Here is a 23,315-nt window from a genome sequence, read left to right as displayed (position 1 = left end):
GAGGGCCATGTTATGCAGGTAGAATCCTACCATATTTGCCTTATCTTCTGATGTGCTTTGGTCAAAAAGGTCCATAAACTGCCTATAATCTTGAAAAGGCATTGTGCCTCTTTGTGTGAAAGTCTTTATCGAAAATTGCAACCATTGGTCCTTGAGATATAGGTCATAGGATTTTGCTGTTGTCCTACATTGCAATGCCTCCATGGACCAGCTGTCCATGCATGCCAGTTCGGTCTCTTTCTCTTGCAGCTACCTTCTTAGCAATTCATTTTTTGTTTCAAGTTGGCTTCCTGTAATCGCTTCTCTATGTCTAATAGCACTCAACTCTCTGCCCATTTCTCTAAGTTTGCTCTCCATATGGCCAATATCCTCACCACCTTTGTATTTGGCTATTTTCATCCATCTATGGGTCCTTATCCTTTCTTTTTCTAATTCAAAGAACAGTGGAATTGGAAATTTTTGTGGAATTATTCTTCCCCCCTCAAGAAGACTATAGTGGGAGCCAAGACTTGGTTGGGGATCAGGTTCTTGTAGCTCTGTTTCTTCCTCCTTTCCCTGTGGCTATACTTCTACCCTTTTCTCAAGCTTTTGGGTCTCCTATAGTTTTGACAGGTTCTCCTGTAGAATTGACTATGCCTCTCGTAGGATTGTTTTTGGGTCCTGTGCTTCTACCTTTTCTTTCCATGTGGGGGATCTAGGAGTCCCCCTTTCATATGTGATAGGTGCCTTGGAAGGGGATTCTTTTCCTTGGGCAAAGGGTGAATCTTCAATAATAATTGGCACTTTTGAAGAAGGCTGGGGTTTCCCTGTTTTGATTCCTATGCTCTTCCTAGCCTTGAAATACATTAAGGTCTGCCTCTTCCTCTTATGTTTTGGCTTAATTGGTGTGTTGAGGGTAGTGAGAGAAGTTGCTGCCTCTCTTTCTAAAGTCTCAAGGGACACTTCTGTCTTTTCTACCTCTTTTTCTGTCTTTGTTTGCTCTATTTCCTCCTGCTCTATTTCCTCAGCTTTCTCCTCCTCTATCTTGGTTTCTTCCTTCTTCCCTTCTTGTTATTCTAACTCACCAGTTGCTTCACCTTCTCCCCCTTATTTCTCTTCCTCCTCACTGTCAGTAGGACTGATATCATAGGCCAGGGTATTTATGTCATCTTCAACTGTCATGTTTTAGAAGATTTCCAATGCTATGGGGACTGTAAATGTATGGAGGGATTCTTCCACTAAAATCTTGATTAACCCATGGTGAGCTAGCTGCTCTCAATTTTCAATTTGAACTTTATTGTTGGAGTCAATGAGAGACTATAAGAGGAAGTAGGAGATGCTGAGCTTCTGAGGGGCCGGAGTGTCCATGCCATATCTCAATTCATGAAGGATTCTAAAATGGTAACCATAGACAATGTTGTACCTCCCCTCACAGGAAATATATTTGATTATTTGGTAGCCAACCTCATCCCAAGGATATGGTATGCTAGCCCTTCTAATGCCATTTTTATCCTCTACAGGGGTTTCATTCTTTTGGAAAAAGCTTTTCCTAACAACCTGGCCAATTGGTTTACCATCCTTACTTCAAGGTAGCCCAAGAGGAAGGGTAGTGATCATATAGATAAATTCAGGGGTTATCTCCATGGAAAGACCTCTAAAGGTGACAGTGGCATGTGTTCTAGTGTGGAGGACCAAAGAGTGGGCAAATTCTTGAGCAATTTCCTCATCAAACCCTCGGAATTTCTCAAAAAAGTTCATCCAATTTGCTCTTGTGAATATGTCCACTACCTGGGGATGTCATGGAGCTTGGAGGAGTTGGTGGGCTCCTTCCTCATAAAACCTCCTATAATTTTGTTTATTCTTCTTTGTGAAACCAAATGTGGAGAAGGAGACAAATAATTTTTTAAGAAAAATAGAGAAATAGAGAGACTGTTTTTTTTTTTTTTAAGAAATAACCAAAAAAAAAATTATTTCCTCCACCTAAAGGCTTGATTTCACGCTTGAATTTAAACCAATGCTTGCATATTTTGATATTCAATGGGGATGTGCATGGAACCTACCTCCTCAGCCCGAGAATTGTGTTAAAAACCATGTTTTCTCCCTTCAAAACAACTCACTAGCCCTCTTGTAGAATCCCTGTAGGTGCTCCTGTAGAACCTGCAAGTGCTCCTGTAGAGAATGATGAGAGTAGGAATATGGGATAGATTAATGGAGAATGATGGTTATGAGGCTATGGGGGCATGAGGATATTATAGGAGTAGAGTTTCGAGGACAAAATGAAGGAAGAGGTGGTGAGAGTGCTCGAGGAGGAGTACTTATTACTTTTTATGGATATTTCTAGTGATGGAGGGTGAGCTGGCAAGGTGTACATTGGCCATATTCAGACCATTGGTCCCCACCTGAATTGTCATCATGGCCCTTTCGTTGTAATCATCCCTCATGATTGCATCAAAGTTCACACTTCCTCCACAACTTTGCCTTGACATCTTTCTTGAGTTGCCTGTGCGCACATGTGGGTGACATATTCGGATGAGTGGAGTCCACTAGATGAAGGTGGCCAAGTTAACTAGCCACCTTTCCTTCGTTCAGCCTCAACCATCTCATTGTTGTTGCATACCTTCTAATTACATAGATGCAAACAGAGGAGCGGGTTAGTTACATACCTGAGATCTGAATGTATTTGTTGTGAGGTATTGTGGCTCTCTCTACTCCATGCCTTCATTTCCCTCTATGCATGTTGTGTTGTTGTTTGTTTTTGCAAGTTATTCTTTTGCTGGAGCTGAGCTGGATGTTCCTTTTCATCCTTCAGATGTGCTATCCCTTGTTGCCGGTGTTGGACTTCTATGGAATCAGTTGATGTGGGTTTGTAGGACAGTGACTTGTTTTGTCCATATCTCCCAAACGGTAGACTGAATTGACCTAAAAAATTTTGAGCATGTTTCGATCATCATTATGCACCTTCCCATAGAAAAATTTTGGTCAATGGATGCATGGATCTTGAGAAAAACCAAAAATTTCTGAAGGTGATAGAGGTCGATTTCTTGGTAACCGTGCACTATAATTTGTTGAAATTTCTTGAGCATGTTACCATCATCCATATGCAACTCCCCATGAAACAGTTTTTTAAATGGATGCACAGTTTTCAAGTTAGGGAAAAAAAACAAATTTCTGCTCTATGTATTTTTGTATCCTATAGGAAAACAAAGCATCCTGTATTTATTTTTTAGGACAGCAAGGAAAATGAGTGGTAGAAGCTAGAGAATGATGGGTGGATGGTGAAAATATATGACGGTAATGGATTGGCATGGCCTTGGCCTTGTTGGATCATTTGAGCGAAGTAGGAGAAAGTCAAAATTTGACTTATTTTGACTAGGCTTTACCAATTTTCTTTTTTGTACGAACTTTTTCTTGTTGCTTGCAGATGTTGGAGAGTACATGCACGCATGGAGCAAGGATTTTTTATTTTTTCTCTTTTTTCTAGGCCTACTAGCCGCCTCAATGAGGTTATAAACTAGTAGGTCTGCCTAGGCACCTCAAAAGATGTTTTCACCTAGTATATTTTGTCTCTCTTTTACCTTCTTTCTAACCCATTGACCACCTGATGGAGGTTTTCAATCAATGAGTCAATTTGAGGCACTTCCAAGGAGGTTTTCACCTTAGATTTTTATTTTTTCTCTTATTTTTTTTTTTACTACCCTACCCTACTTGAAAAACAAAATCATTGTCAAGTATAAGAATACTTCCAATGGAACCATGTGCACATAAAGATGATAGACAAAATGATGTGGAGGCTTGAAATGTATGCTTTGACAAGTACCTGGATTTCAGAGACCAAATGATTTGACTTTGAAAGGATCAAGCATAATTGAGGAAGAGAGTGATGCTGCAACTTAGTGATTGTTAGGAACCATGTTTCAATATAGTTGTCATGTCCTTGGTCCTTTTACTGATCTGGATCACTCTTCATGTCTTCTTCTACCATGACCTTCACATCTTCCTCTTTTTTTGATTTTTCTCTTGAATACATGGAGGATTTGATGGGTACCATTAGGGAGCTCTCTCGATCTCTAATTTTGATGTCTTCTCTTCATCAAGTGCAGCCCATGGTCCTTTGATCTTCTCTTTTGAATCTTCTTCTTCTAGATGTGGTCCTTCAATGACATCAATATAATCTCTTTTTTGCAATACTCTTCCTGAGCTATGGTGAATATCATTGAGCTCAAGAGGAGTTGTTTGGAAGTGTTGTACCTCAGCATTGTAAATGGGTTGAGCTACTTCAATGTGTCGGTTTGGAAATTGTGCTACAGGTAGTTGAGTGGGAGTGCATACTTGAGATGGACACGGATGGGGTTGTGGTTGGGCAGGTGTGGAGGCAAAAGAGCGAGAAGAGAGTTGTATTGGGGCCTCCACCCCTCATGAGATGCATTCCACTGACGTTTCGGTTGAGCATAGGATTGAAATGAATGGGTGGCTGGTTGGGCATGATATTAAGATGTGAAGGGTCAAAGAGGAGGCATGGACCTTGAAGGATAAGCAGGAGGGCCCCAAGAAGGTATGGAAATGACTTGGTTGGGGTTGTAGTATGCCTGAGATGTCCCTTGCATCCCTTGCTGGTATGGTCTAAGTCCATGTAGCCTTCTTTCGTTTATGTAATAGAGTTGTTTAGTGACTCCCTCAGCCCCTTGATATACAACTTTAAGTCCGGGTAAGGAAGGGCACTTATCTGTAGAATGATTTTCTTCACAGATTGAACAAACTTATATAGAGTTCAATGGGCATTCATTCCTAGGATGCCTCCTGATGCATCTAGGGAAAAAAATGGCCAAAGCCCTCTCTGCTTCCTCTTGTTTTCTTTTGATATGTAAGGTATCCATTTGCATGGAAAGAATCTGCAGCATCTCACTCTTGAAGTCTTCTAGCATGTTTCCAATTTCACCTTTAATGGATGAATTGGGAGAAGAGGTATTGCCCCTAGCATTTCTTTGTTCAGCCATTGGCTCTAGAGGAATGTTTTCTTCTTCTTCTCCACCCTACAGGTTCTTCAAATATGTCTTGTTGTTCACTTAAGGGTTCTTCTTGATCACAACCATCGAAGAAGAGAGAAGGTTGGCTGTGTGAAGCAGTGGGGGTGTTGGGAAAAAATTTTCCTGATTTATCTCCATTCCTACGTGGCATGAAAGGAAATATTTTTGGCTGGTTTTGTCTCTTTTTTCCCCACACTGATAGTACCTGCAAAACTGAAATTGATTGAACAAAACAAATTGCAACTAACTAAAATGAAATTGCTGAAGTGAAATTTGCAGAATTGAAAAGGAAAGCAAGGAAATGCAGAACTTGAAGGAAAATAAATGACTAGTCTACTCTTGCTGAAATGAAATTTGTAGAATTGAAAAGGAAAGAAAGGAAATGTAGAACTGAAGGAAAAGAAAGGACTAGTCTACTTTTGCTGAAATAAACTATTAGTAGAATGGTGTAAGAAAAAAAATAGAATAAAGTAGTAATCACATAATACTTTGATGCTTCCCAGGTAACGGCGCCAAAAATATGGTGAGCACTAGTATTGCAGCAATAATGTTGCAACCCTTGGGCTGCCTTCTTTACTCTTATCAACCCAGTAGTTCGTATCAAACTTGGAAGCGACGATGCTGTATGCACAAGTACTAGTTCTTACTGCAGGTTGTCACTTGGTCAGGTGGCGCAAGATCACTAGGAGCTCAAGCCAACTTCTATGGATTCCAGAAGAATTTATATATGTGATGAAAGGAGAGAAAGACTACTCTACAGATACTACTCTAACTGTAGAAAGGATAAAGACTAAAATGTAAAGCAAACCAAGTAATCCTACTCAACCGACTAATTTAGTTTTGTAGAAAGAACTATGAAAACTATGAAAAGAAATCCATCTAGCTATTCAAAGAAGTAAAGAACATCTAACTAAGCTATTTTTGGAAGTAAATGAGAAAAAAAACATCTTTTTGGATTTTTAGGTATTTTTATGTGAATTTGACATGTATGTGATTTATTGTTTGTGAATGTGGCAATGAATAGGTGGTGTTGAAAGGAATTTTTGGGGCTTGAGAGGATGTAGGATGGTGTGCTTGGGTCCTAGGAGGTCTCAGGTAGTCTTCTGGAGGTTTTTCGCACACTCGACCTTCAAAAGAAAGCCTACAAGAAAATCTACAGGAGGACACAGGAAATCTACAGGAGGAAAAATAGCGTTCTACAGGAGGCCTACAGGAGGAGGCCGAGAGCAGTTTTGGCTATTTTGAGGGTGTGAGAGTGGGTATAAAAGGTGGATGAGGCTGGAATGAGGTTTTAGGGTGCCTCGAGTCTACTAAGAATCATTAGGAGAGAGAAAGATGATTGAATTTTCTCATGGAGAGAGGAAGTAATTCTATGGAAAATGCAGGGAACTAAGGCACAATTGAGGGGAGATTTCGGCGACCTGTAGGGCATGGATCAAGTGGAGGATGGGATGGATGATAAGCTGGCATACTGTTAGAAGATATCTGCTACATAGACAACTGACAGTCAACCAATGAGACCAAGAAAGTGATGAAATAAGTGCATCAAGAAAAAACAGAGTTTTGCATCAAACTAATATAAATTGTGATCTATGAAAGGAAATGCTAAGAAATGATGCAAGAAAGGAAAGCATGAAAGAGGACTATTTTAAATAAAGAAGTGAGCAAGATGAAGAAGTTTTGAAGCAAAGCAAAACTAGACTATTAAACAACTAAAAAGCTATAAACACTACAAGTCCTATGAATGAGGAAAATTTGTGTTTTTGGGGCAGCAAGAGGGTCTTTTGCCTCAGATCATGGTCCCAAAGGGAGGAGGAGAGCCCAAGGCACTATTTCTAGCCTTTTGAATATTTTCTTTACCACTGCTTATCTTGCTATAGAAAGCACAAATGGAAGCAAGCCACTGAATCATTAAAAGCAACCTATTCTTAACCATGAAAGAAATGCATCTAACAACAATCTAATCTACAATTGAAATAAAACATACAAATACAAGTAAAGAGGAGCATGGCTGCTTGGATTGGGCCATAACCCAAGATTTTCAGCCCTCTAAGGTAACTTAGTGCTAACTCAAAAAGGATTCCATCTTTATTTCCAAAATAATAATAAGATTACATGAACCTGTCAAAATAATAAGCTCGAAGTTGAGCAGAGTTTTCATAAGTAAAAGTACAACAAAAATCTTACCCTCATGAGGCCCTAGGCCTCTCTACTTATACAAATGAAGCTACCAATAGCTTCCTTAAAATCAGGGAGGCTTCACTCCCAAAACTCGAGATAGTCATCAGTCATCCCCCACTTGCTCGACTACTTGCTAATAGATGACTTGGTTGCGTGTACTCCAAGCTGAATGAAGGTGAATTCGAAGTGAGGAATAATAAATGAGGGGGACTCCCTCCTATAAGTCCTCTCCTTTGTGCACTTCGAGTTATTGCTGCCATTTGTCCACTCGATCTTTGACTTTGACCACAAAATTCATCAATAATCTACATTAAAGACATATTATACCACATCGCATTATAACTAACGCAACTCATTCGATAAGCATAAATATAATTAGAAAATCATACAATAAGCTAAGAGAATGTTCGATTTGACTAGGTTTGGAGGTAAAATGAGCCCATATAATTACCCATTTATGAGGCTCATTAGGGTTTTCTATATATGTGTACGTATATAAGTATGCATATAAATATAAACATACAAATATGTTACTGTTATCACCCCAAGAAACTCTCCTAGGTTGTATCTCAGAGATTCTTAGGAACATTACAAACTCAACAACAATGTTGGAAAATGGTGGATGAATGGAAGGAATGATGCATATTCAAGCCAGATAACCACTCCTACTATGCTTAACCCTAGACATGGGTGAACACCCCAGATTACAAGGCTTTAGACCACCAATTACTCACCGTTTGAAGAATAGGTGATGATGGAGAATACTGATCACACCTGTAGATGGACAGGACCCTGTGATGGCCAGCTGCAACCAGTAAAGAGGTCTGCAAATGTATTTCCGAATCCACAGACAGGATGATAGCTCTCTGGCATTAAAACAACAGAAACTTGCATACACATTCAATAATACTTACTAGATTCTAAAACAGAGGTGGGATGACAGCCCCTTTAATGCTAAACATAAAGAGCACATGAAAAATGCATGACAGGCACAGCCTGTAACAAGGAAGAAGTGGAAAGTGAGCAATTAACAACAAAAGAAGCTTGCCTTAGCTGAAAATGAAGACCAGAAGCTGCAGGTATCACAGTAGTTACAGTCTCCAGAAGTTGAACTTTACATCAAAATAACATTCATCAACCATCAACATTCTGTGTTCTGAGTATATATAGATTCTGTTTACAAAATTGCTCTGCCGTTCTATGCGTGGAGGGGTCATAATGGACCACCAACCACATTTACAATCAGATATGGGTCTCTGCTGCAAACTGTGTGTTTTAATGAACAAAATCGACCTTTCTGGTACTCTGTTGTACTTCACGAACCGGTAGAATGCCGTGTTTATCTACTCAAGGCTATCCTTCTCGTCCTTGGCCGTGTTGTCTCTTGAATGAGGTAGTTGAAGATAATAAGTGCAGAGTGCTGGTGGATGATCACCTTCATACCTTGGAAGCATAGGACAGGCCAAAAACATGAAAATTGCATGAAAAATGAACGAAGGGCTGTGAATAAATTCTAGCAGTTGGATGAAACGAATGGACGACTGAGATCTCATGGCAGGAGGCGATGGGCAGAAACAGAAGCACAATTGATTATAAACTGTCGGATCTAACAAATTGGATGGTGGAGATTGGATTATGTGGGCTACTAGGAGGTAATGTGAATGGAGACACGTTGGTCGTCGGATCGCGGTCGGGTAGATCCAACGGCTATCGGGTGGCAGAGGTGAGCGAAGGTTAATGAGCGGGGGCCATACATGTGGGTGGTAAGTGGTTTCCCCGCACCGCTTATTGAAGGTAGGCAATTTTCCTATGTGACCACGCGATCCAACAAAATTGCAACGCATGGCTAGAGGGTCCGGTGGGAAACCAATTTCCCCGCAGGATATTGTACATGTAGGTTCGCGGGGCAGGAGCTGTGAATACCGTCACATCCACAGGAAATGATCGGATGGCCCAGGCTAATCGCGCACGTTTGTTGAATGAAATGACCTGAAAAAGGCTTGTGAAAGGGTTTGGACGGGTTATCGGGTTTTATAATGTTTAAACAAAAAATGCCCAGGAGCCGAGGAAAATAGATATATACGGGGTTTATGGAGAACGTTTAGAGGAAAACGGAGAAAAATAGGGGTGGCAGGAGTTATAAGGGTATAAAGCAAACAAAGGTGAAAGGATGAAATAAACTGTTGTGAGCTCCCTCCTTGTCAAGACACATGGTCATGGTAGTCATTTGGTCCTCCCAACACACAAATGCATAGAAGAGCTAACACTGGCTCCTTCTGGGGATGAGATCCTCCCTATGAGGTCTGAAGAACCTGCAAATCAATGCCCTTCCAGTTCAAAACAAACTTAACCAAAAATTCCTAGTGTTCCATTGGGCATGGAGTCTACTTTGCCTACACAAAACTAATAAAAACAAAATATTTACAACTTTTAAGGCCAAAGAACTTAAACAACATAATTCTTCAAAAAGCGTCCATTAACTGGGCCATCAAAAAATACTTCTCCTCCCATACTTTTCAGTATGAAGGTGTTGTTCCCTTGAATCTGTGAAATGATGAAAGGGTCTGTCCAGAAAGCATCAAATTTCCCATGGTTTCCTTTCTTTTCCTTCAATGTATTCCATTTCAAAACCAAGTCTCCAACCTGAAAATTATCTGATTTTGTTTTCCTGTCAAAAGCATCTTTAATCTTTTTGTGATGTGCTGCAGCCTTTTCAACTAGTTGTTCTCTAATCTGATGTACCTCTGCTAAATCAGTGATCGTCTTTGCCATTTCTTCTTCCTCATTCTGCTCTTCTTGAAGGAATTTTTCCACGGGGAGAGTTAGCTGAATTGCGAATACAGCTTTAGTACCTTATACCAGCTTGAAAGGAGAATTCCCTATGGATTTCTTAATGGTCACTCTTTCAGCCCACAGTGCATACTTGAGCTTGGAATCCCAATTCTTTTTATTGTCTTCCAACAGCTTCTTAATTATCCTTATCAGGCTTTTATTAGAGGATACTGCTAGACCATTTCCTTGCGGATAATATGAGGTGGAATGAACCAGCTTAATACCCATTGAATCACACATACCCACCAATTCTTTTGCTCTGAGGGCAGCTGCATTATCTGTGACTAATTTATGTGGACAACCAAATCTAGTAAAGATGTTTTCAATTAAAAAATTCATGACCACATTGTGATCAACCTTCCTGGTAGGAATTGCTTCAATCCACTTGGTGAAATAATCAATGGCTACTAATATCCATCTGTGCTGGCCACTAGAATGTGGATTGATTTCTCCAATGAAATCCAAGCCCCACTGCTGAAAAGGTCATTTTGCCTGTATTGGTTTTAAGGGCAGGGACTTCAACTACTGCGTTCCTTCAAATCTTTGGCACCTGTCACAAGATTTAACAAAAGCAAATACATCAGAAAACAATGTGGGCCAATAGTACCCAGCTCTGAGAATCTTATGGGCAGTGGTCTTCCAATAATGGTGCCCTCCACACATGCTGGAATGAAATTGCTGCATGACTTCTATTGATTGTTCTTTGTCTAAACACCTTAAAAGCACTCCAAATGGATCCCTCCGGTAGAGTAGATTTTGATTAATGCAATATTTAGCTGCCTTAAGCTTTATAGTTCTAGCTTGACTTTGAGTAAGTTCTGAAAGGATTTATATCTTCAGTAAGAAATTAACTATTGCAGAATACCAATCAGAAGAAGCTAGATTTTCTTCCATTGACTGCTTTCTCTCTGGTTCAACTAATTCCTCTTCTTTATCTGTCTGACCAATTTCTGCAATTGTGCACAGGTAATCAATATCCAAAGATCTGCAATTTTCTTCAGCTAACAACCTGGCAAGACCCTAACCTCTGACCAGCTTGGTGGGCTTCAATTCTATATTAAATTCAATCAATTTTTCACTCCATTTATCCCTTCTTCCATCAGCATCAGGTTGTGTTGAGACATCTTTTATTGCAACAAAGGGTACATATGCAATTATCTTGGAATGCAAGATATAATGTTATGAAACCAGCTCACAAAAAGATAGAAAAGAGAGATCCACGACTTAGAATTCAGCCTCTTCGAGGGGGCAACCTCCTTTACATTACATAAATGAACAATTCTTGGATGATACAAATGAAAATACCTCCTTTCTATATATAGGAGTCTAAGTGGTCCCAATACAATCAGAGCCTACATAACAATAATATTGTAGGGCACAACAATAACAATAGTGGGCTTCTATGTGGCACAATAGTAACAATATGGGCACTACATGGGTACATCAATATAAATAAGGGGTATAACTACAATAGTAATGGGGTAATCACTAGTATTATAGGGACCCAACATGCCCCTCTCCTTCAAAAAAGTGTTGTCCTCAACGCTTGAGTAGTTCAGGATACTTCTTCATAAAATTCTCATCCTCCCATGTGGAATCTTCAGCGGATAAGTTCTTCCACTTGATAAGGTACTCTGAAATTGATCGATTTCGTAGCTGTCGAGTTCTTGTTTCTATAACTGCTTCCGGTTCCAATATAATTTTTCCTTCTTCGTCAAGTTCTGGCAATATTGTTTGAACTGGGAGCTTGTCGCCTATAACCTTCTTTAAGCATGAAACATGGAAAACTGGGTGCAATCGAGAAGCTGCAGGAAGCTCCAATTTGTATGCCATAGTACCAATCTTTTGCAACACCTTGTACGGACCATAATACTTTGGTGATAATTTATTATCCTTCTTAGCTTGCTTGAGGGACATTTGCTTATATGGTTGTAGCCGTAGGAATACCCAATCACCTACATCAAAACTTCTTTCACTGCGATGTTGATCTGCCTGTTGTTTCATTCTATTCTGTGCCAACACAAGGTTATCCTTTAAGAGTTGGAGGACTTGTTGTTGATGTTCGATGTGATGTTCCACTGCCTGAACCTTAGAATTTTCTCTTAAATATGATGTGATGGATGGTGGTTGATACCCATAAAGTGCCATAAATGGGGTCATTTTTGTTGCTGTATGAAAGGAAGTGTTATACCACCATTCAGCCAGAGGCAACCATTTGACCCATTGTGTCTGTTTATCAGATACAAAGCAACGAAGATATCCTTCCAAACATTTGTTTACTATCTCAGTTTGCCCATCAGATTGAGGATGATAAGATGAGCTATGAGCTAACTGAGTACCAAGACAAGAAAATAATTCTGTCCAAAAATTTCCAGTGAAAATGGGATCTCTGTCACTTACAATAATCTTTGGGTTTCCATGTAGCTTTTGAACTGTTTCCATAAATGCAGTAGAAACTGTACTGGCTTTAAATGGATGTGATAATGCACAAAAGTGTGCATACTTGGTAAGTCTGTCAACTACCACCATGATGACACTCTTTCCCTCAGACTTGGGTAAACCTGTGATAAAATCCATTGAAACCTCCTCCCAACGTTGGCTTGGAATGGATAAAGGTTGTAATAGACCCGGTGTCTTAATTGTTTCAACTTTATTTTGTTGGCAAACCAAACATTCCGCCACAAACTTTTGAATATCTGATTTAAGGCCATCCCAAAAAAATTCCTTCTTAACCCTGTGGTAAGTTTTTAAAAATCCTGAGTGCCCTCCTAAGGGAGAAGTGTGCAATTCCATAAGAATCTTTTGTTTTAGCTGGGAATTCTTACAGAGGTATAAGCGATCTTTGTACCATAACGAATCATTTTTCCAGCTAAATGTATCAGAAGTACTGGAATCTTGTTGTAGCTTTTGAATAAGTGCCCACACTTCTTCGTCATTCTTCCATTCCTCCCTTGCTTCGTTTATCCAATCTGGTTGGATAATAGAAATGGCACACAACAATGCTTCCACATCCTCATCCTTTCTTGAGAGTGCATCTGCCACCACATTTTGCTTCCCTTTTTTGTAGATGATTTCAAAGTCATAACCCAACATCTTTGTGACCCACTTTTGTTGCTCTTCAGAGGATAATCTTTGTTCTAAAAAGTATTTAAGGCTATCATGATCCGTTTTTACCTTGAAGTGTCTTCCCATTAGGTAGGGTCGCCATTTCTTAAGTGCATGGAGTATTGCCAACATTTCCTTCTCATAAATAGCTTTTCTTAAAAACTTTCCCTTGATTGGACGACTTTCAAAAGCAATGGGTCTTTCATCTTGCATTAGAACAGCACCAATTCCATTTCCTGAAGCATCACATTCCACAATAAAGGTTTTTGTGAAGTCCGGTGTAGCTAAGACCGGTGCTTGGCACATTGCCTCTTTAAGATGTTCAAAGGCCTTTGTTGCTTCCGAAGTCCATGAAAATGAATCTTTCTTCAATAATGTTGTTAGAGGTGCTGCTATTCTCCCATAATTCTTAACAAACTTGCGATAATACCCTGTCAACCCAAGAAATCCTCGCAGATGCTTTATGGATGTGGGGATTTTCCATTCCTTAATGGCTTTAATTTTGCTAGGGTCTACCTTAACTCCTTCATGAGATACAATATGACCCAAATATTCCACCTCCTGGACTCCAAAGAAACATTTGGATCTTTTTGCATATAATTGTTTCTCCTCCAATAGTTGTAACACCCTGTCAACATGTTCAACATGATCCTTCCAAGACTTGCTGTAGATTAGTATATCATCAAAAAATACTAACACAAATTTTCTAAGGAATGGTTTGAAAATTGAATTCATCAAACCTTGAAATGTTGAAGGTGCATTGGTAAGGCCAAAAGGCATGACCAAAAATTCATAATGACCCTCATGAGTTCTAAATGCTGTTTTCGGAATGTCTTCAATCTTCATTCTGATTTGATGATATCCCGAACGAAGATCCAACTTGGTGAAGTAAATTGATCCATGCAATTCATCCAGTAATTCATCAATAACAGGAATGGGGAACTTATCTTTAATAGTGAGCTTGTTGAGCTCCCTATAATCTGGACACATGCGCCATGATCCATCCTTCTTGTGCACCAATACTACTGGAGCTGAGAAAGAACTTTGACTCGGTTGAATTATACCAGCCTCTAGCATTTCTGCAACCATACGTTCAATTTCACTTTTTTGGACATATGGATATCTGTACGGCCTGATGTTTGGAGGAACACTTCCTGGAATCAGATGAATAGCATGATCATGATCACGCATAGGTGGGAGACCTTTGGGAGTCTCAAATACCTTGGAATGATTGTCCAGGACTTTTTGGAGATCTGGAGAAATAGATGATTCCAATGTGGAAACATCTAGTGAACATAATTGTGCAATTACACCTCTTTGCTCCTTTTTTAGAAGCTTTGTCATTCCATTAGAGCTGATTATCTTTCCTGGTTTCCCTGCAATACCCCTTAATTCAACTTCCTTTCCTTCCACAGAAAATTTCATGAAAAGTTCTTGAAAATTAAAAGCTATTGTACCCAAGGATTGTAGCCATTGGACTCCTAGTACAACATCAGCACCTCCCATTGGAATGGAAAGCATTGGGCTAGTCAATACATATTCTCCCATGGATAGCTTGATATTATGGCACTTTCCAGAACAATTTATTGTTCCTCCATTTGCAATCATCACTTGACACTCTGGTGCTGGATATAGGAAGCAATTCAATTCTTTTGCTACCCTACAATGAATAAAATTGTGGGTGCTTCCTGAATCAATCAACACTATTACCTTTTTCTTCTTGATTTGTCCTTCTATCTTGATGGTTTGAGGAGTGGTAATTCCCGCCAATGCATTACAAGATATGGTTGGATTTATTTGTTCTTCATCTAGGCTTTGTTCCTGGAATATATCCTCTTCTTTTGACCTTTCTTGCTCCTTTTCTTCTTCCTCTTCACAATCTATGTAGAATAATTTCTTCTCAGCACACTTATGACCTTTTGTGTATTTGCTATCACAATTGTAACAAAGCCCTTTTGCTCTTTTTTCTTCCAATTGTTGTGGTGTCAACCTTGTAGGTTGTGGAAGACTATGGGCAACAACACTTCCTTCTTTATAGTTGTGAATGGTATGCTTCCTAGTTGCCATAATTTTGCTTTCCATTTTTCTTGCTAACCTGAATGCCTTCTCTAATGAATCAGGTTCCCAAAGGCGCACATCATGTTGGATATTATCCTTTAAAGACCCTATGAACACATCAATCCTATGATCTTCTGGAATATCTTTTACCCTTATGTTCAATTTTTGGAACTCCTCAATGTGCTCCATTATTGAACCCTTTTGTTTGAGACTTATCAATTGGCTAAAAAAAGTGTTGCTTTTTGTATCCTCATAATGTGCTATCAATTCTTCCGTAAAAATGGCCCAAGTGATAAATGGTTTACGAGAACAAAGCCATTGATACCATACAAACTGATTTGGTTCCAAATATAAAGTTGCCATACGTACCTTTTGTGTGTTTTGCACATTATTGAGATCGAAAAATTGCTCCATCTGTAATATCCATGTGGCGGGATCCTTGCCATCAAACTTCCTCATATCGATTTTTGGAACATGGTGAGTCTTTGATCCAACATTAGAGTCTATGGAATCATGATTAACATTTCTTTTGTCCTCATCATGAGTTTCCTTTACTACCTTTTCACCATTAGTGACCCTTTCTTGTAGCAACTTCTTCAATTCTTCCATGTTTGTATTCAAATCTATCTTCAAATTTGCCATCGAATCCTCCATCTTAGCTTCCATGCCCTTTATCTTAGATTCCACGCCATTTACCTTAGATTCCACGCCACTTATCTTAGCTTCTGTTAGCTTTTGTGAGCGTGACATTTGTTGCACTTGTTCTTGTAATTTTGATATATCATGTAGCATTTCTTCCTCTTCTTCATGAGTCATGCTAGAGCTTTCAGGTTCCTTACTAGGTGTTTGCATTTTCTTTCCTCGGGGCATCAGTTACCGATAATAATGCTTTACTATGCCCTTTGAATTCCGTTAAACCAAGCTTACACAAAAATTAAAAAAAAAAACTACACACCTTTTTTCACTTTATAGAAGCCTGATATTGAATCTGATGTATTTCTGTAATTTCAGATCATCCAATTCTGAAATTGCTACCTGTAGTAGCCTTCTACGTCCTCTTTCCAATGCCACAAGTCTGAGCCAAATTGGATTCTCCAAGGAAGAGTTATGTGAAATCTCCCACGGTGACTTGCTTTTAGACTGGTTCAGTAGAGCGAAGTTGTACGACGTGCCACGAGTCACTGTTTCGACCCTTGGATCTGAAAAACACCCACAAGAAACTACAGTCCGTCCTCTTTCCGTACCTTCTTACGAAACTTCAATCCGATGCTCAGAAAGAAAGTTATGACGCTTTTCCCCAGGTCACCTGTTTTGAGTGTAATTCAGGAGTCATCAAAAAGACCAACTTCCTGAGATCATATCTCCGAAAATATCGAGCAAAAAACTCTGAAATTCGGACCCAAGGTTCAGCGCGATGTCTTCTCAAATGGGTTTTTTTGCGACTTCTGAAACGTCACAGAAAAAAAGTTATAGTGAAAATGCCACGATGACCTGTTTGGAGCAGCGAAACCCTAGAATCCAAAGCTCTGATACCAAATGTTATGAAACCAGCTCACAAAAAGATAGAAAAGAGAGATCCACGACTTAGAATTCAGCCTCTTCAAGGGGGCAACCTCCTTTACATTACATAAATGAACAATTCTTGGATGATACAAATGAAAATACCTCCTTTCTATATATAGGAGTCTAAGTGGTCCCAATACAATCAGAGCCTACATAACAATAATATTGTAGGGCACAACAATAACAATAGTGGGCTTCTATGTGGCACAATAGTAACAATATGGGCACTACATGGGTACATCAATATAAATAAGGGGTATAACTACAATAGTAATGGGGTAATCACTAGTATTATAGGGACCCAACATATAAACTCTGAAAGCTTTCAAGGATTTAATAAGAGCATATGCATGTTTCTCAATAATGTCATACCTCAGTTCAACATCTCTTAAGTTCTTGCTGAAAGATGCCACCGTATGCTTTGAATCTTCTTCATCTACCTACAATAAAACTGTTGCAATGGTGTCTTCAGAGGCAAATGAGAATACATGGAACTCCTTGTTGTAATATGGGCTTATTAAAGTGGAAGCCTCCATAATAGCTTTTTTAATAGACTCAAATGATTTTCTTGCTATATCAGTCCATTTGATTTCTGCCCCTTTCTTCAACATGGAGGTTATATGCCTCACATATTCAACAAAATTCAGGATAAACCTCCTTACAAAGTTAATTTTTCCCAGAAAAGACTGGACATCCTTATTTGATCTTGGAACAGTCAGGGACTGCATTTCTTTTACTCTTTCTATGTAAATTTGAACACCTGTAGCAGAAACAACATGTCCTAACAGCGTGTGTTCATCTAAAGCAAATTGTGACTTCTTAGGATTGACTGAAATCCCAAACCTTCTGCACTTCAAAAACACCTTTTTCAAATGCTGCAAATGGTTTTGATGGCTGCTAGAGTAAACTGTTATGTTATCAAGATAGATAAGGGCAAATTTATCCTTCTCTCCCACAAATTCTATATCCATAGCTCTCTGAAAGGTGGCTCCAGCATTCATCAACCCAAAAGGCATCTTGGCATACATAAAAGTGTCCCAAGGAGTGGTAAATGCAGTATTCTCTTGATCATCTAGGTGCATAACAATCTGATTAAAGCCTGAAAATCCTTCTAGGAAAGACATTACTTTGGCTCCTAAGACCTTCTGTAGCAAATGCCCATCTTCGGTAGGGGATAATTTTCTTTCTTAGAGCATTTGTTTAAGTTTCTGAAATCAACACATAGTCTGATTTCTCCACTTTTTTTCCTTAATACCACCAAATTCGCTACCCATTTAGAATATCTGAGAGGAACTATGATTTCGGCAGCCAACAACTTTTTAATTTGTTTTTCAATCAGTGGAAGAAGCATAGGATTTATTGGTCTCAACTTCTGTTTGAAAGGAATGATGTCTTTCTCTAAAGGGATTTTATGTTGAATAATCTTTTTATCGTAAGTTTTCAGGTCACTATACTCCCAAGCAAACACATCAGCAAATTGCTTCATTAAACAACAATATTCAGCACTCTAGTCAGCAAACAGATGAGTGGACAAATTTATACATCTAGGCTGACTTGGACTCCCTATGTCATGCTTACAGACTATAGATTGGTCTTGTTTTTGGGAAGCCTTGTAAGGCACATCATTTTGGTCAAACATTCTTTCAAGAGGAATTAGACCCTTAGGAATATGATTAGTAGGAAATTGGACAATGCTATTTTTGCCAATTTTATTTCTAAGATGGGATTGGGGATTTTCTGCCAAGGCTTCATTCTGTTGGTCAATTTGCATTTCGGAAAACTCATCAATGACTTGCAGAAACCTATTTATCTCATCATCATCATCAAAAACTTTCCAATGCTGGACATTATTAGACAAGGATGGTCTGTATTCATTTGGACTTCATACACCAATCTGGGAGGCATTGGAGGGATAAATAGACTAGGAAAAAAAGAAAGGGAATCAGCAAGTTGATTTTGGGCTCTAAGAATATATGAAATATAGAAATTTTCAAAGGAATCTTTGAGTCTCCATACCTCATCTCTGTATGCTCTTAGCCTTGGGTGCCTTTCCTGAAATGTTTTATTTACTTGATGAATGATCAAATCAGCATCTCCAAACACCTTCAAATTCTTGATTCCTCTGTCTTTTGCTGCATTAAGGCCCAATAGGAGAACTTCATATTCTGCTATGTTGTTTGTGACTTGAAAAGCCAACTTAAAAGACAGCTGAGTGGTTTCTTGTTTTAGAGATACTAGCACCACCCCTGCTCCTACGGTCTCCCTGGAAAATTCTCCATCAAAGAACATCTCCCACACTTGACTTCCTTGCTCTTCTTTGACCTGAACTAGTTTCCTGAGCTGCATTGAGGCCTTCTGAGATTATTCTATTTGGAGAATACATGCTCAAAAATCATTGTCCACAACATAGATGGGATGATTGGTAGGATTCTTCTCATCACTGATGATGTATGCCAACTGTGCTTCTCTGTACAATCTCCTGCTTTGTCCTCCAAAAACTGGGATAGTAGCATAAGATAGATCATTTTGTAATGTCTCACTTAGTCTCTTAATCCATCCTCTAGACAGCAGCATGCCAAATTTAGGAGGGACATCTACTACCAAAATATCCATCATCATACTCTTCATGGGAAGCTAAGTTAAGGTAATGGCTAGGTCTTTGATTAATCCTAGGCATTTCACTTTCCTTTAATCAAAAGAAAACAAGTCATGATATGGTCTGGTGATGTCAAGGCCTAACTCTTCCATTGCAGCTTTAGGCATTAAATTGTGGCTGGCACCTGTGTCAGCCAGGCAATTGTGGAGGATTTTGTCATGAATGGTCAATGAGACATAAAAATATGGAGAATTATTATCAGCAGATTCAATCATGGGGCTAAGCATAATGGAAGGCTTATCATCTTGCAAATTGATAGAGTCAATGGAGGTTTGTGTGGCTTCTAGCTCAAGGGCTTCAAGGACAGGCTTTCTAAATAGTTCACTCTTTACCAACTCTACCAAAGGCATAGATATTTTTAATTTTTGGACTTCCTACTCAAAGCTGAAAGAAGAAAATAACTTATCAGAACCTTTTACCTCTTGAACTGGTGCTTTGAGGATGACTGGATCAGCTGTTGGTCTTTTCTGTCTACTGTTCTGTGACTCTGTTTGGACAACAGCTCTCTGGGCAGGATTCTCCTTGAAATTCTTTGCATTTGACCTCAGGTTATATATTTGTTGTTCACCAGTTTGTAGGACAGCTTCTCTATCCCATTCTTGACTATCTTGTTCCTGCAGCAATGATTCTTCATAAGCAACCAATGTCGAAAATGCAGCACTGCCTATATCTTCCATGTAGTGAATTTCATCCTCATCTTCAAACTGTTCCTCCTCCATAACTACATTTTGGAAAGGAGCTTTAACTTTATGTTCTTCTTTTGATTCTTCACCCCTATGAATTATTTGTAACTACTCATTTTCTCTTCTGAATGGATTGGGATTTCTTGGAGCAAATGTGTTATTCCGTGTTTTACCTGAATTCTGATCAACCTTTAGCTTAGAAATTTTAGCAGCCAATGACTCTATCATCTTAGTAATTTTGTCTAATTTAGGCTCTGAAGATGATGTAAAGGAGGTAGAAGCCTGACCTCTCTGCCTCCTTCTGTCAGCTTGACTTTTAAGCTTTTCTGCAGCCATGATATTGGATTCTACTTCTAGGGATGCATCTTGCATGTCTGCCAGAGTAGCACATCTCCTTTCTCTCAACAATAGGCAGAAATCAGATTCAAAAGCATTGGCATAAGTGAGTTTGGCAGATGTAGGAGTAGGTTTTACCTCAGCTGGTATCTTACTATACATACCATTGAATCTTTTATTAAAATCAGGCAATGATTCCCCATTTTCCCTCTTCAAATTACCAAACTCAACATGGTAATACAACAAGTCCTTTTTACCTCCCTAGTGCTTCAAAAATGCATCATCTAATGCTTCAATATCTATTATAGATCTCTAGGGAAGTTCTTTGAACCACTTCCTGGCCTCTCCATCAAGGCTCTGGACAAAAACTCCCATCCACACATCATTTTCACTTATATCTAAGTTATCAGCATAACTATAAAAAGCTTCAAGGTGTTATTCTATTGTTACTCCCTCTGAGCCAGTGAAATTAGGCATATATTTTTGATATTCTCCCACAGGCATAGGATTCAGAGGAACAGGCAAGACCAAAGGTCCATATCTAGCAGCAACAATTCTTTCTATTTTCGTCGGTGCTTGCTGGCCTACCATGATTGGGATATGTGGAAGAATACTAGCAAATTGAGCAGTATGAAACAATGAAGTGGATGACAGAGACAAAGGGATGTTCTAGACTATATGGGAAACTTTCTTTGGACTAAGATTCAAAGGGGAACTAACTACACAAGAGGCTGTATTAATCTACGAAGGAATTTCCTTCTTAATAGTGCTGGGCTCTAAATCTTCAAATTATATATCTTCATCTATAACTTTATTTTTCAAAGATGCATGAGATTTCTTAGGCTTACCTAATCTTGATGCCCCTTTCTGCGAAGATTTCTTCGATTTGACAGTCGTCTCAGGGTCAGGCACTGGTTCAGCTGGTGATTTCTAAGGATTTCTTCGAGTATGTCTCACAAACTGAGCCATAACTTCAATGTGGAGTCAACAAAGGTTGGTCTTCCTCCAGTGGAGTTGCCAGATAGATGATTACCACCAGAAATGTGCCCAGACCTTGTCTATCATAAAAATCAGGAACTGTGTCGTTCTCCCAAAGAAGCTGAGCTTCAATCTCCTCTCCTCGGCAACGGTGCCAATTAATGTTATCACCCCAAGAAACTCTCCTAGGTTGTATCTTAGAGATGCTCGGGAACATGACAAACTCAACAATAATGTTGGAAAATGGTGGATGAATTGAAGGAATGATGCATATTCAAGCCAGATAACCACTCCTACTATGCTTAACCCCAGACATGGGTGAACACCCCCGACTACAAGGCTTTATTACACCAATTACTCACAGTTTGAAGAATAGGTGATGATGGAGAATACTGATCACACCAGCAGATGCACAGGACCCTGTGATGGCTAGCTGCAACCAGTAAAGAGGTCTACAAATCTATTTCCTAATGCACAGACAGGATGATAGCTCTGTGGCATTAAAACAACAGAAACCTGCATACACATTCACTAATACTTACTAGATTCTAACACATAGGTGGGATGACAGCCCCTCTAATGCTAAACATAAAGAGCACATGAAAAATGCATGACAGGCACAGCCTGGAACAAAGAAGAAGTGGAAAGTGAGCAATTAATAGCAAAAGAAGCTTGCATTAGCTGAAAATGAAGACCAGAAGCTGCAAGTATCACAGTAGTTATAGTCTCCAGAAGTTGAACTTTACATCAAAATAACATTCATCAACCATCAACATTCTGTGTTCTGAGTATATATCGAGTTTGTTTACAAAATTGCTCTATTGTTCTATGCGTGGAGGGGTGATAATGGACCACCAACCACATTTACAATCAGATATGGGTCTCTGCTGCAAACTGTGTGCTTTAATGAACAAAATCGACCTTTCTAGTACTCTGTTGTACTTCACGAACTGGTAGAATGCCGTGTTTATCTTCTCAAGGCTGTCCTTCTTGTCCTTGGCCGTGTTGTCGCTTGAATGAGGTAGTTGAAGATAATAAGTGCAGAGTGTTGGTGGACGATCGCTTTCATACCTTGGAAGCGCAGGACAAGCCAAAAACATGAAAATTACATGAAAAATGAACGAAGGGCTAAGAATAAATGCTAGTCGTTGGATGAAATGGATGGACGGTCGAGATCCCATGGCGGGAGGCGATGGGCAGAAACAAAAGTGCCATTGATTATAAATCGTCGGATCTGACAGATTGGACGGCGGAGATCAGATTATGTGGGCTATCAGGAGGTAACGCAAATGGAGACACGTGGGCTGTCGGATCGCGGTTGGGCAAATCCAACGACTATCGGGAGGTATAGGTGAGCGAAGGTTAACGAGTGGGGGCCATACATGTGGGCGGTAAGTGGTTTCCCCACACCGCTTATCAAAGGCAGGCGGTTTTCCTACGTGACTGCGCAATCCAACAAAATTGCGATGCGTGGTTGGAGGGTCTGGCGGGAAACTGCTTTCCCTGAAGGCTATCGTACGTGCAGGTTCGCGAGGCGGGAACTGTGAATACCGTCAGATCCGCGGGAAATGATCAGATGGCCCAGGCTAATCGCGCACATTTTTTGAATGAAATGACGTGAAAAAGGCTTGCAAAAGGGTTTGGATGGGTTATCGGGTTTTATAATGTTTTAACAAAAAATGCTTGGGAGTCGAGGAAAACGAATATATACGGCGTTTATGGAGAACTTTTAGAGGAAAACGAAGGAAAACAGGGGTGGCGGGAGTTATAAGGGTATAAAGCAAACAAAGGTGAAAGGATGAAATAAACTGCTGTGAGCTCCCTCCTTGTAAATACACACGGCCACGGTAGTCATTTGGTCCTCCAAACACACAAATGCATAGCAGAGCTAACAGTTACCAATGAATTTCATATAGAAGA

The sequence above is a fragment of the Pinus tabuliformis genome, chromosome X (assembly GCF_031772625.1).
Source record: "Pinus tabuliformis cultivar Carrire ecotype Pingquan chromosome X, CPIR1, whole genome shotgun sequence".
NCBI lineage: Eukaryota > Viridiplantae > Streptophyta > Pinopsida > Pinales > Pinaceae > Pinus > Pinus tabuliformis.
Note: the sequence above shows the minus strand (reverse complement) of the source record.